The 15,303-nt window shown below is 43.4% G+C and overlaps 1 protein-coding gene across 1 annotated transcript in view; it reads right to left on the reverse strand.

Moving 5' to 3' along the window:
• LOC140721475 (uncharacterized) overlaps positions 1 to 15,303 on the reverse strand; it is a 95,957-nt gene that overhangs the window by 65,378 nt on the left and 15,276 nt on the right. The window lies entirely within an intron of this gene.

The following is a 15,303-nucleotide window of genomic DNA, read 5'->3' on the forward strand; positions in this document are numbered from 1 at the left end:
TTTGAACAAGCGGACAACATTAGCCTCCCTCCAATCCTCCGGTACCATTCCCATGGACAACGAGGACATAATGATCCTAGCCAGAGGCTAGGCAATCTCTTCCCTCGCCTCGTGGAGCAGCCTGGGAAATATTCCTTCAGGCCTCGGGGACTTATCGGTACTAATGTATTTTAACAAATCCAACAGTTCTTCCCCCTTAATATAAACATGCTCCCGAACATTAACCTCAGTAATATTGTCCTCACCATCATCAAGTTTCTTCTCATTGGTGAATACCGAAGAGAAGTATTCGTTGAGGACTGCGATCACTTCCACAGCCTCCAGGAACATCTTCCCAACTTTATCTCTAATCGGTCATATCTTCACTCCTGTAAACCATTTGTTCTTCGGATAATTGAAGAATGCCGTGGGGTTTTCCTTTACCCTACTTGCCAAAGGCCTTCTCATACACCTTGCTTGCTCTCCTCAGCCCCTTCTTAAGCTCCTTTCTTGCTACCCTATATTCCTCAATAGACTCATCTGATCCTTGCTTCCTAAACCTCGTGTATGCTGCCTTTTTCCATCTGACTAGATTTTCCACCTATCTTGTCACCCATGGTTCCTTCACTCTACAATTCTTTAACTTCCTCTCCGGGACAAATTTATCCCTAACATCCTGCAAGAGCTCCCTAACCCTCGACCACATTTCCACAGTACATTTCCCTGCAAAAACATCATCCCAATTCACACCCGCAAGATCTATCCTTATAGCCACATAATTTGCCCTTCCCCAATTAAAAATGTTTCTGTCCTGTCTGATTCTATCCTTTTAAATGATAATGTTAAAGTCCAGGGAGCAGTGGTCAATGTCCACCAGATGGTCTTCCACTGAGAGATCTGTGACCTGACCCAGTCCGTTTCCTAATACTAGATCTGGTATGGCATTCCCCCTAGTCGGCCTGTCAACATACTGTGACAGGAAACCTTTCTGGACACACTTAACAAACTCTGCCCCTTCTAAACCCCAGTGCATTCTTCAATTATGTGATCACAGGACCGATTAGAGGTAAAGGTGGTAAGTTGTGCCTGGAGGCTGTGGAAGTGAGCGAGGTCCTCAATGAATACTTCTCTTCGTTATTCACCAATGAGGGGGATCTTGATGACGGTGAGGTCGATATGAGTGAGGTTGATGTTCTGGAGCATGTTGATATCAAGGGAGAAGAGGTGCTGGAGTTGCTAAAATACATTAGGATGGATAAGTCTCCGGGGCCTGACGGAATATTCCCCAGGCAGCTCCACGAGGCGAGGGAAAAGAATGCTGAGCCTCTGGCTAGGACCTTTATATCCTCGTTGTCCACAGGAATGGTACCGGAGGATTGGAGGGAGGCGAATGTTGACCCTTTGCTCAAAAATGTTAGTAGGGATAGTCAAGGTAATTATAGACCAGTGAGTCTTACGTCTGTAAAAGATTCTTAGTGATACAAACTATGGGCATTTAGAGAATTATGCTCTGATCAGAAACAGTCAGCATCGCATTGCGAAGGGCAGTTCGTGTCTAACAAGCCAGACGGAGTTCTTTGAGGAGGTGACCAGGCACATAGATGAGGGTAGTGCAATGGATGTGATCTATATTGTTTTAGTAAGGCATTGGACAAGGTCCCTCATGGTAGGTTTATTCTGAATGTCAGAAGGCATGGGATCCAGGGAGGGTTGGCCAGGTGGATTCAGAATTGGCTTGCCTGCAGAAAGCAGAGAGTTGTGGTGGAGGGAGTAGATTCGCATTGAAGGGTTGTGACTAATGGTGTCGCACACGGATCGATTCTGGGACGTCTACTTTTCGAGATTCTAATTAACGTCCTGGATGTGGGGGTAGAAGGATGGACGACACAAAAGTTTGCAGACGACTCAAAGCTTGGTGGTGTTGTGGATAGTGCTGAGGATTGTCGAAGGTTGCAGAGAGACATTGATAGGATGCAGAAGTGGGCTGAGAAGCGGCAGATGGAGTTCAACCCGGAGAAGTCTGAGGCTGTACACTTTGGAAGGACAAACTCCAAGGCAAAGTAAATGGCAGGATACTGGGGAGTGTGGAGGAGCAGAAGGATCTAGGGGTACATGTCCACAGATCCCTGAAAGTTGCCTCACAGGTAGATAAGATAGCTAAGAAAGCTTATGGAGTGTTAGCCTTCAAACGTCGAGGGATAGAGCTTAAGAATAACGGGGTAATGATGCAGCTCTAAAAAAATAACTCTAGTTTGGGCGCACTTGGAGTACTGTGTCCAGCTCTGGTCAACCTGACTATAGGGAGGATGTGGAAGCATTGGAAAGGGTACAGAGGTGTTTTACCAGGATGCTGCCTGGTTTAGAGTGTATGCATTATGATCAGAGATTAAGGGAGCTAGGGCTTTACTCTACGAAGGATTAGAGAAGACATGATAGAGGTATACAAGATATTAAGATGAATAGATAGAGAGGACAACCAGTGCCTCTTCCCCAGGGGACCCCTGGTCAATACAAGAGGACATGGATTTAAGGAAAGGGGTGGAAAGTTCAAGGGGGATATTAGAGGAAAGATTTTTACTCAGAGAGTTGATGGTGCGTGGAATGGACTGACTGAGTCAGTGGTGGAGGCCATTACACTAGTGAAATTTAAGAGACCACTAGGCAGGTATATAAAGGAACTTAAGGTGAGGGTTATATGGAGGCAGGGTTAAGGGTTGGCACAGCATTGTGGGCCGAATGTCCTGTACTGTGCTATGTTGTTCTATCTTCTATAAACCATTGGAATTAATCAGGTGCCAATCAATATTCGCGAAGTTATAGTCACCCATAATAACAACCCTGTTATTTTCGCACCTTTCAAAAATCTGCCTCCCAATCTGCTCCTCGGTATCTCTGCTGCTGCCAGGGTCTATAGAATAATCCCAATAGAGTAAATGCTCCCTTGCTGTTCCTGACTTCTACCCATACTGACTCAATGGAGGATCTTGCTACATTTCCCACCCTTTCAGCAGCTGTAATAGTATCCCTGACCAGTAATGCCACCCCTCATCCTTTCCTCCCCCTCTCCATTTAAAGCACTGAAATGCAGAAATAATGAGAATCCATTCCTGCTCTGGTGCCAGCCAAGTCTCTCTAATGGCCACTACATCATAATTCCATGGATGTATCCAAGCTCTCAGTTCATCATCTTTTTTCCTGCTGCTTCTTGCTTTGAAGTACACGCACTTTTGCCCTTCTACCTTACTACCTTTACACCCTTTATTCTGCTTCTCTTTCCTCAAAGTACCTTTATATGTTAGATCTGGCTTTACTCCATGCACTATACTTGCAGCTCTCGCATGACCTTTATCTTCTTCCACCTCACAATCTGCTCTAACACTCTGGTTCCCCTCCCCCTACATATCTTGTTTAAACCCCCCTGAGTAGCACGAGCAAACCTTCCTGCAAAAATGGCAGTCCCCCTCCAGATCAGGTGCAACCCATCCCGTCGGAACAGGTCCCACCTTCCCTGGAACAAGACCCAATTGCTCAGAAACATGCAGCCCTCCCTCCTGCAGCAACTCCTTAGCCACGTATTTATCTGCATTAACTTCCTATTTCTAGCCTCACTAGCACACGGCACAGAAGATTGCAACCCTGGATATCCTGTCTTTCACCGTTGCACCAAAATCCCTGAATTCTCTTTGCAGGACTTCCTCCTTCTTCCCCTTCCGTCATTGGTCCCTACATGGACCAGGACATCAGGCTGCACCCACTCGCTCTTGACAATGCTGAGAACTCGATCTGAGATATCGTGGACCCTGGCACCAGGGAGGCAACAGACGATCCGAGATTACCAATCTCTTCCACAAAACCTCTTATCTGTCCCATAACTGTCGAATCCCCTATCACTATTGCTCTCCTCCTTTCCCTCCTTCCATTCTGAGCTGAGGGTCCAGTCCCGGTGCCAGATACGAAACCACGACAACTAGCCCCTGGCAAGCTGTCCCCACCAACAGTATCCAAAATGGTATACTTATTACTGAATGTAGTGTTAGGGCTCACCCTAGTTTGGAAAGGGGTCCAGAAGAGGCTCTATGAACTGTGCTGCTTTTAAGAGATGGGGGTGGGGGGGGGGGGGGAGCATCCAGACAACTCAGAGAGAGAGAGAGAGCAACAGAAATTGCTCGAAAGAATCATGTTATGGTTCCTGTGCTGATTGTTCACCTTTACAAACTAGTAAAGGTAAACTAGTTTACAAACTAGTCCGCTTGTACGGTTTCTGCAGAAAGCGGTGGGAGGAGCAGGTTGATGGACAGCTGGTGTCCAGCATGTGCAGATAAAGAGCAGATCCACTGCTACACAGACAGACACACCAGGAGACACACACAGTGCCGGACACTGAACGAGATTTTTGCAACCCATGAAGTGGGGTATCGAGGATTGATTCGGGGAAATCGCTCAGTGGCTCACAGTGTGAAAAAGATGCGACAACAGAAGAATGGTCATACGTTTCATGGTTCGTATCGGTGACCACAACAGGACTTCAGAAGACAACAGGAAGATCAAAGGCATCACCTCTCTCTCTCTCTCTCTCTCTCTCTCTCTCTCCAAAGTTACTCAACTAAATACCACGAACTGAATTGAACTCTCTTCATCATCATAAGATTATATCCAATTACCCCTATGTTTGAAAGAGCCTAGTTTTGTTCAATACATACATATATATCTATATCTGTAGCATTGCTAACCTGTGTGATATATTTGCATTTATATTACTGTATTGGGTAATTTACTAATAAACATTATTAGTTTATAGCAATACCAGACTCCAGTGTGTTTTCCATTTCTGCTGGTTGTTCAACCCCTTCCCTGTGGGCACGTCCAAAATTGGGGCCTACGTCCGAGGCTTTGAGCAAAATTGTGTGGGGGAATGTTTGAATTAATTGGAATACATTCCCTTATTTTGATTTGCTTGTGTGGAAAAATAGCAGCAATGGAGTTTGAGGTTACTAGGTGTAAGGCGGAGCCAGCACCTGACACGTTGGATGAGGCTAAGAGGGATGTACTGATGGGAATTGCTAGTAAGCTAAAGATTAAATTGACCACTCGCACGTGGAGGGCTAGGTACAGCTGTTAATAACACAGCATTATGCAGCCGAGGGGAAATTCAAAGAGGAGGCATGGAGATGTTTGTTGAGAACAAAGTACTTACTGAGGCTGAGGTTCAGCTTCAGACAGCAAAAATGAAGTATGAACTTATGTTCAGCGTAAAAAAAGAAACTAGCGGCTGAGGAAGCAAAAAGGAAGAGTGAGGAGCAAAATAAAAATCCGGAAATTGTGACATTAAAGGGGACAGCTCACACAGAGAAGGAGGTTCAGAGAGAGTCAGTAGGATATTATCTTAGAGGTGGGGTGTTGATGAGGAATGGAGACTACCTACTGTGCTTGCAGATGAGGATCGGGCTATTGAACATCAAGTGGTGATCCCGGAAATTTACAGGGCTGAACTTTTAAATGTGGCTCATAGTATGTCTTCAGGTGAACACTTTGAAGTGGAAAAGCCAATAAATGGAATTGTGAAGGAATTCTACTGGCCTAATTTAAGGAAGGATGTTGTGAACTTGTGCAGGACTTGCCATCCCTGTCAACGTGCAGGAAAATAGAGTCAGTTGACCCAAAAGCACCATTTAAGCTGATACCTGTTTTTGGTGAACTATTTTACAGGGTTTGTGGTGGATTGTGTGGGCCCGTTGCCAAAGACTGCAGCTGGCTACGAGTATCTTTTAACCATCATATGTGCTGTGTCCAGGTTCCATGGGATGGTGCCCCTCTGGAACATCAAGGTAATAGCCCTTATCAAATTCTCCACACAGTTACTTCTACTTGAGGAAATCAAATCTGACCAGGGTAGAAACGTTACATCGAGGACAATCCAGGGGATAGTTAAGGAGTTCAGAGTTAAGCGTATTGTGTCACATTTGACCTTACTCAGAGAGCAATCGCAGGTCAGAATGTAAATGTGATCAAGTGTTATCATGAATCCGATCCTGCACCAGTGAGCACTGTCATGACAACGGAGGAGATTGCCGTGTCTAGTACAAGAAGACCAGATCATTTTACTGAACTGCCTGTATTTTTCACAAGACTCAGAAAGACTGATGTTTTGAAAAATATTGATAGGAAAATTCAACATTTGAAGTCAAAGCAGCAAAAACAATTGAAGATGTTAATTAACCGGCATAAAGGTGTATTCCGTGATATTCTAAGAGCTTCCCGAGGGTGGTGCATGACATCACTGTAAAGTCAGCCCAGCCCATTAAAAAGCATCCATACAGAATGAACTTGGAGAAAAGCAAGCTGGTGGAAAAAGAAATTGAGTACATGCTAGCAGCTGGTATTATTCGGCGATCTACCTCAGAGTGGGCAGCGCCTTGTATACTTGTACTGAAATCAGACGGTACCATGAGATTCTGTACTGACTACAGGAAAGTCAAAGCCTTCAAAAAGACAGATGCTGATCCTATCCCGAGAGTAAATGATTGCATTGAAAAAGACGGGACGGCTAGGTACCTTACAAAAATTGACTTGCTGTAAGGATATTGGTGTGTTCCTTTGACTGAAAGGGCTAGAGAAATCTCAGCACTTGTCACACCTCCAGGGCTGTATGAAAATAATAATTTACCTTTCGAAATGAAAAATGCTTCAGGAACATTTCAAAGGATGATTAACTCGCTAATTAGAGGGTTAGAAAACACAGGGTCTTATTCTGATGATTTACTGGTCTGGATTGACACGTGGGACGAGCAATGCTAAGAGCATCTGACTTTTCCAAACCATAGTCCATAGCAACAGATGCCAGTGACGAGGGCGCTGGAGCAGTATTATTGCAAGAAGGTGCGGATGACATTGAACACCCAGTGGCTTATTTCTCCAAGTAATTTAATGTACACCAGAAAATATATTCCACTGTGGAAAAAGAGTTACTGTCACTTATTCTGTCTCTGCAAAATTTCGCAGTTAAGATTTGTCCTACCCAGAAACCATGGATAGTTTACACATATCATAATCCGTTAGTATTTCTGGCTAATATGAAAAATAAGAACAGTAGTATGCTGAATTGGAGTCTGATATTGCAAGAATATGATCTAGAAATTAGACATGTCAAAGGTACGGACAACATTATAACTGATTGTTTATCTGGATGTTAAGTCTGAAACTCTACCCGTTTTACTCGGTATTTTGATAATTACTCATGTATTCTTTTAAACTCTGTAATACACATATAACCTGAAATTCTCCTCTGTAAGAATTTCTTAAAAGGAGGAGGTGTTAGGGGTCACTCTAGTTTGGAAAGGGGTCCAGAAGAGACCCTATGAATTTTGCTGCAATGAGGAGAGAGAGGGGGAGTCGTCCAGCGGGGGGGAGGCGAGGAGAAAGAGGGTGAGGGAGAGGGAGAGGGAGACAGAGAGGTAGAGAGGAAGAGAGGGAGAAGGAGAGCGCGAGAGTTCGAGAGAGAGAGAGAGAGAGAGACTGTAACTGCTCGAAAGATTGATGTTATGGTTCCTCTGCTGATTGTTCACCTTTCACAAGTTTACTTGCCTGCTTGTATGGTTTCTGCAAAAAGTGATGTGAGGAGCAGGTTGATGGACAGCTGATGTCCAGCATGTGGAGATAAGAAGCAGATCCGCTGGGCCACAGACAGACACACCACAAGACACACACTGTGTCGGACACTGTACGAGCTTTGTGCACCCACGTGAAGGTGGGGTTTTGGAGGATCGATTCGAGGAAATCGCTCAGTGACTCCCAGTGTGAAAAGTGCGACTGGTGGGGAATTATTTGCGTGTCCACCCTTGCCTGGGTGATAATTCCACCACTGAAGAACGGTCGTACGTATGATGGTCATTGTCGTTGACCACAACAGGACTTCAGAAGACAACCGGATAATCGACGGCAACACCTCTCACCTCTCTCTCTATCCCTCTCTCTCTATCTATCTATCTATCTATCTATCTCTATCTCTCTCTCTATCTGTCTCTCCCTCTCTTTCTATCTATCTATCTATCTATCTATCTATCTATCTCAGCAACTTTACTCAACTAAATACGACGGACTGAATTGAACTCTCATCATCATCTTAAGATTATATCCAATTACCCCAGGGTTTGAAAGAGCCTGGTGTTGTTCCACTCATACATATATATCTATATCTGTATTATTGCCAACCCGTTTGATATAGTTGTTTTTTTATTTCTATAATGTTTAATTTACTAAGTAAAATTATTAGTTTATAGCAATACCACTCTCCAGTGTTTTCCATTTCTGCTGGTTCTTTAACCCCGTCCCTGTGGACTCGTCCAAAATTGGGGACTACGTCCGGGGCTTTGAAATAAGTTGTGTGGGGTATTCTATGAAGTGATTGGCGTACAATCCCTTATTTTGATTTGGTTGTGTGGAAAAACAGCAGAAATGTTGTTTGAGGTTACCATGTTTATGGTGGATCCAACCCCTGACGCTTTGGATGAGGCTAAGAGGGATATATTGATGGAAATTGCTCGTAAGCAAACGATTAAATTGACCACTCGCACGAGGAGGGCTCAGGTACAGCTGCTAATAACACAGCATTATGCAGCCGAGGGGAAATTCAAAGAGGTGGCGTGGAGATGTTTGTTGAGGGTAAAGCACTTACAGTGGCTGAGGTTCAGCTTCAGGCAGATAAAATGCAGTAGGAACAGGAGTTCTGAGTAAAGAAAAAAAACTGGCGGCTGTGGAAGCAAAAAGGAAGAGAGAGGACAAAATAAAAATCTTGAAATTGTGACTTTAAAGGAGATAGCTCTCACAGAAGAGGAGATTCAGAGAGAGTCAGTGGGATATTATCTCAGAGGTGTGTTGTTGATGAGGAATGCAGACCACCTACTGTGCTTGTAGATGAGGATCGGGCTATTGAACATCAAGTGGTGGTCCCGGAAGTTTACAGGGCTGAAATTTTAAACGTGGCTCATAGTATGTCTTTAGGTGAACACATTGAATTGGAAAAGCCATTAAATGGAGTTGTGAAGGAATTCTCCCGACCTAATTTGAGGAAGGAATTTGTGAACTTGTGCAGGACTTACCATACCTGTCAGCATTCGGGAAAACTTAACCAGGTGATCCCAAAAGCACAATTTAGGCTGATACCTGTTTTTGGTGAACTATTTTCCAGGGTTATAGTGGATAGTCTGGGCCCATTGCCAAAGACTGCAGCTGGATACGAGTATCCATTAACCATCATATGTGCAGTGTCTAGGTTCCATGGAATGGTGCCCCTCTGGAACGTCAAGGTAAAAGCACTTATCAAATTCTCCACACTGGTAGGTCTACAATAAGAAATGCAATCTGACCAGGGTAGTAACTTTATATCGAGAACATTCCAGGGGATAGTTAAGGAGTTGAGAGTTAAGCGTATTATGTCACCTTTGACCTTACTCAGAGAGCAATGGACAGGTCAGAAAGTAAATGTGATCAAGTGTTATCAAGACACCGACCCTGCACCAGTGAGCACTGTCATGACAACGGAGGAGATTGTCGTGTCTAGTACTAGAACACCAAATCATTTTAATGAGCTCCCTGTAGTTTTCAGAAGACTCAGAAACATAATGTTTTGATAAATAGTGATGTGAAAATTCAGCATTTGCAGTCAAAGCAGCAAAAAAAGCTGAATATTTTAATTAACTGACCTAAAGGTTTATTCCGTGATATTCTAAGGCCGTGCACGACGCGTGCATGACATCACTGGAAAGTCAGCCCAGCCCATTAAAAAGCATCCCTACAGAATGAAATTTGAGAAAAGCAAGCTGGTGGAAAAAGAAATTGAGTACATGCCAGCAGCTGGTATTATTCGGCGATCTACCTCAGAGTGGGCAGCGCCTTGTATACTTGTACCGAAATCGGATGGTACCATGAGATTCTGTACTCACTACAGGAAATTCAATTCATTGAAAAAGACAGATGCTGATCCTATCCCGAGAGTAGATGATTACATTGATAAAGTCGGGACGGATACGTACCTTACAGAAAATTGACTTGCTGAAAGGATATTGGTGTGTTCCTTTGAATGAAAGGGCTAGAGAAATCTCAGCACTTGTCACACCTCCAGGGCTGTATGAAAATAATGTTTTACTTTTCAGAATGAAAAATGCTCCAGGAACATTTCAAAGGATGATTAACTCGCTAATTAGAGGGTTAGAAAACACAGGGTCTTATTCCTATGATTTACCGGTCTGGAGTGACACGTGGGACGAGCACCTGTGGGAAAAATGTTAGAACAACTGTAAACTATATTGTGCTATAATCCCATACTCAGAGCACCTGACTTTTCCAAACCATAGTCCATAGCAACAGATGCTAGTGACGAGGGTGCTGGAGCAGTATTATTGCAAAAAGGTGCGGATGACATTGAACACCCAGTGGCTTATTTCACCAGGAAATTTAATGTACTCCAGAAAATATATTCCACTGTGGAAAAAGAGTTACTGTCACTTACTCCGTCTCTGCAAAGTTTCGAGGTTATGATTTGTCCTGCCCAGAAACCATGGACAGTTTACACAGATCATAATCCGTTAGTATTTCTGGCTAATATGAAAAATAAGAACAGAAGGTTATTGAAATTGGAGTCTGATATTGCAAGAATATGATCCAGAAATTAGACATGTCAAAGATACGGACAACATTATAGCTATTGTTTATCGAGATGTTAAGTTTGGAACTCTACCCGTATTACGCGGTTATTTGATAATTATCATGTATTGTTTTAATCTGCGTAATACACATATAACCTGAAATCCTCCTCCGTAAAAATTTCTTAAAAGGAGGAGGTGTTAGGGGTCACCCCAGTTTGGAAAGGGATGCAGAAGAGACCCTATGATCTGTGCTGCTATTAGGAGAGAGAGGGGGAGGCGTCCAGTGCAATCAGAGAGAGAGAGAGAGAGAGAGAGAGAGAGAGAGAGAGAGAGAGAGAGAGAGAGAGAGAGAGAGAGAGAGAGAGAGAGAGAGAGAGAGAGAGAGAGAGAGAGAGAGAGAGAGAGTGCTCGAAAGTTTGATGTTATGGTTCCTCTGCTGATTGTTCACCTTTCACAAGGTTACTTGCCTGCTTGTATGGTTTCTGCAGAAAGTGAGGGGAGGATCAGGTTGATGGACAGGTGATGTCCAGCATGTGGAGATAAGAAGCAGATCCACTGGGCCACAGACAGACACACCACGAGACACACACTGTGTTGGACACTGAACGAGCTTTGTGCACCCAGGTGAAGGTGGGGTTTTGGAGGATCGATTCGGGGAAGTCGATCAGTGGCTCACAGTGCGAAAAGTGCGAGTGGTGGGGAATTATTTGTGTGTCCACCCTTGCCTGTGTGATAATTCAACCACTGAAGAACGGTCGTACGTATGATGGTCATAGTCGGTGACCACAACAGGACTTCACAAGACAATGGGATAATCGACGTCTCTCTTTCTCTCTCTCTCTCTCTCTCTCTCTCTCAATACCACGGACTGAATTGAACTCTGTTCATCATCGTAAGATTATATCCAATTACCCCTGTGTTTGAAAGAGCCTGCTTTTATTCCACACACACACACACACACACACACACACACACACACACACACACACACACACACACACACACACACACACACACACACACACACACACACACACACACACACACACACACACACACACATATATATATATATATATCTGTATCATTGCCAACCCATTTGATATATTTGTTTTTATATTACTATACTGCGTAGTTTATTAATAAACATTATTAATTTATAGCAATACCAGACTCTAGAGTGTTTCCATTTCAGCAGGTTATTTAACCCCGTCCCTTTGGACACGTCCAAAATTGGGTCTTACGGCCGGGGCTTTGAACAAAATTGTGTGGGGGATTCTTTGAATTGATTGGCGTACATTCCCTTATTTTGATTTGGTTCTGTGGAAAAAGAGCAGAAATGGATATTGGGGTTTCTATGTTTATGCTGGGTCCAAAACCTGACGCTTTGGATGAGGCTAAGAGGGATGTACTGAAGGGAAATGCTAGTAAGCAAAAGATTAAATTGACCACTCGCACGTGGAGGGCTCAGGTACAGATGTTAATAACACAGCATTATGCAACCGCGGGGAAATTCAAAGAGGAGGGGTGGAGATGTCTGTTGAGGGTAAAGCACTTACTGAGACTGATGCTCGGCTTCAGGCAGGTGAAATGCAGTATGAACATGAGTTCTGAGTAAAGAAAAATCAAAACAAAAAAAACACTGGTGGCTGAGGAAGCAGAAAGGCAGAGAGAGGAGCAATATAAAAAATACGGAAATTGTGACTTTAAAGGAGACAACTCTCACAGAACAGAAGAGGAGGTTCAGTGAGAGTCAGTAGGATATTATCTTAGAGGTGGGGTGTTGATGAGGAATGGAGACCAACTACTGTGCTTGCAGATGAGGATCGGGCTATTGAACATCAAGTGGTGATCCCGGAAATTTACAGGGCTGAACTTTTAAATGTGGCTCATACTATGTCTTTAGGTGAACACTTTGAAGTGGAAAAGCCAGTAAATGGAATTGTGAAGGAATTCTACCGAACTAATTTAAGGAAGGATGTTGTGAACTTGTGCAGGACTTGCCATACCTGTCAGCATTCAGGAAAACCTAATCAGGTGATCCCAAAAGAATCATTTAGGCTGATACCTGTTTTTGGTGAACTATTTTCCAGGTTTTGTGGTGGATTGTGAGGGCCCGTTGCCAAAGACTGCAGCTGGCTACGAGTATCTTTTAACCATCATATGTGCTGTGTCCAGGTTCCATGGGATGGTGCCCCTCTGGAACATCAAGGTAATAGCCCTTATCAAATTCTCCACACAGTTACTTCTACCTGAGGAAATCCAATCTGACCAGTGTAGAAACGTTACATCGAGGACAATCCAGGGGATAATTAAGGAGTTCAGAGTTAAGTGTATTGTGTCACCTTTGACCTTACTCAGAGAGCAATCTCAGGTCAGAATGTAAATGTGATCAGTGTTATCATGACTCCGATCTGGCACCAGTGAGCACTGTCATGACAACGGAGGAGATTGACGTGTCTAGTACAGGAATACCAAATCATTTTACTGAACTCCCTGTAGTTTCCAGAAGACTCAGAAAGTCTGATGTTTTGAAAAATATTGATAGTATAATTCAACATTTGCAGTCAAAGCAGCAAAATCAACTGAACATTTTAATTAAACGACATAAAGGTTTATTCCTTGATATTCTAAGACCGTGCAGATGCGTTGCATGACATCACTGTAAAGTCAGCCCAGCCCATTAAAAAGCATCCCTACAGAATGAACTTAGAGAAAAGCAAGCTGGTGGAAAAAGAAATTGAGTACATGCTAGCAGCTGGTATTATTCGGCGATCTACCTCAGAGTGGGCAGCGCCTTGTATACTTGTACTGAAATTGGACGGTAGCATGAGATTCTGTACTGAATACAGGAAAGTCAATGCCATGAAAAAGACCGATGCTGACCCTATCCCGAGAGTAGATAATTGCATTGATAAAGTGGGGATGGCTACGTGCCATACAGAAAATTGACTTGCTGAAAGGATATTGGTGTGTTCCTTTGAATGAAAGGGCTAGAGAAATCTCAGCACTTGTCACGCCTCCAGGGCTGTATGAAAATAATAATTTACCTTTCGAAATGAAAAATGCTTCAGGAACATTTCAAAGGATGATTAACTCGCTAATAAGAGGGTTAGAAAACACAGGGTCTTATTCCGATGATTTCTTGGTCTGGAGTGACACGTGGGACGAGCACCCGGAGGCTGTGGGAAAATTGTTTGAGCAACTCTAAGCTATATTGTGTTATAATCCCATACTCAGAGCATCTGACTTTTCCAAAACATTCTCTAGCAACAGATGCTAGTGACGAGGGTGCTGGAGCAGTATTATTGCAAAAAGGTGCGGATAACATTGAACACCCAGTGGCTTATTTCTCCAAGTAATTTAATGTACTCCAAAAAATATATTCCACTTACTGTCACTTACTGTCACTTATTCTGTCTCTGCAAAATTTCGAAGTTAAGATTTGTCGTGCCCAGAAACAACTGATAGTTTACACAGATGATTATCGTTAATATTTCTGGTTAATATGAAAAATAAGAACAGAAGGTTGTTGAACTGGAGTCTGATATTGCAGGAATATGATCTAGAAGTTAGATATGTCAAAGGTACGGAAACAAATTATAGCTGATTGGTTCTCTAGAAGTTAAGTTTGAAACTCTACCCATTTTACTCGATTATTTGATAATTACTCATGTATTCTTTTAAACTCTGTAATACACATATAACCTGAAATTCTCCTCCGTAAGCATTTCTTAAAAGGAGGAGGGGTTTGGGGTCACGCTAGTTTGGAAAGGGGTACAGAAAAGACCCTATGAACTGTGCTGCTATTAGGAGAGGGAGGGGGAGGCGTCCTGTGCAGAGAGAGAGAGAGAGATAGATAGTTAGATAGATAGATAGATAGATAGATAGAAAGATAGATAGATAGATAGATAGATAGATAGATAGATAGATAGATAGATAGATAGCACACTCCAGAGTGTTTACCATTTCTGCTGGATCTTTAACTCCGTCCCTGTGGATGCGTCCAAAATTGGGCCCTAAGTTCGGGGCTTTGAACAAAATTGCTTGGGGATTCCTTGAATTGATTGGCGTACATTCACTTATTTTGATTTGGTTGTGTGGAAAAACAGCAGAAATGGCGTTTGAAGATATTATGTTTATGGTGGATCCAACACCTGACGCTTTGGATGAGGCTAAGCGGAATGTACTGATGGGAATTGCTCGTAAGCTAAAGATTAAATTGAACACTCGAATTAGGGTTAGGGATAGGGTTAGGTTGAGATTATGCGGGCTGCGGGCGAATCAGCCCTCTTGTGCTTTTTGATCTCGTCACTTGAGATTCAGTTTCACGCGACCCTGCCGCTTTGAACTGGCCCATGCCTTCATTAACCAGGTCCAACACTTGCCTTTGTTGAATTTTGCCCCTCATGACATAGGACATCGGGTTTGTGGGGGTTTAGCAAGGGTTAATCAGGGTGTGCTTTAGGTTTGTGGGGCTGAAGCCAGGGTTAATCGGGGTGCGCCTAGGGTTTGTGGGGGTGTGTACCCCTTCTGGACTTTAGGATTAGGTTTGTGTTTTGGGCTGGTGGATGTATACGTTTGGCTGGGAGATGATAGGCTGCAGAGTTTTGAGTGGTGATGTTTGAGGTGCTATGGCGGATGGGCTAGTATGGTGAAGCAAGGTTAATCTGGCCCATACCTT

The sequence above is a fragment of the Hemitrygon akajei genome, unplaced genomic scaffold, assembly GCF_048418815.1.
Source record: "Hemitrygon akajei unplaced genomic scaffold, sHemAka1.3 Scf000056, whole genome shotgun sequence".
NCBI lineage: Eukaryota > Metazoa > Chordata > Chondrichthyes > Myliobatiformes > Dasyatidae > Hemitrygon > Hemitrygon akajei.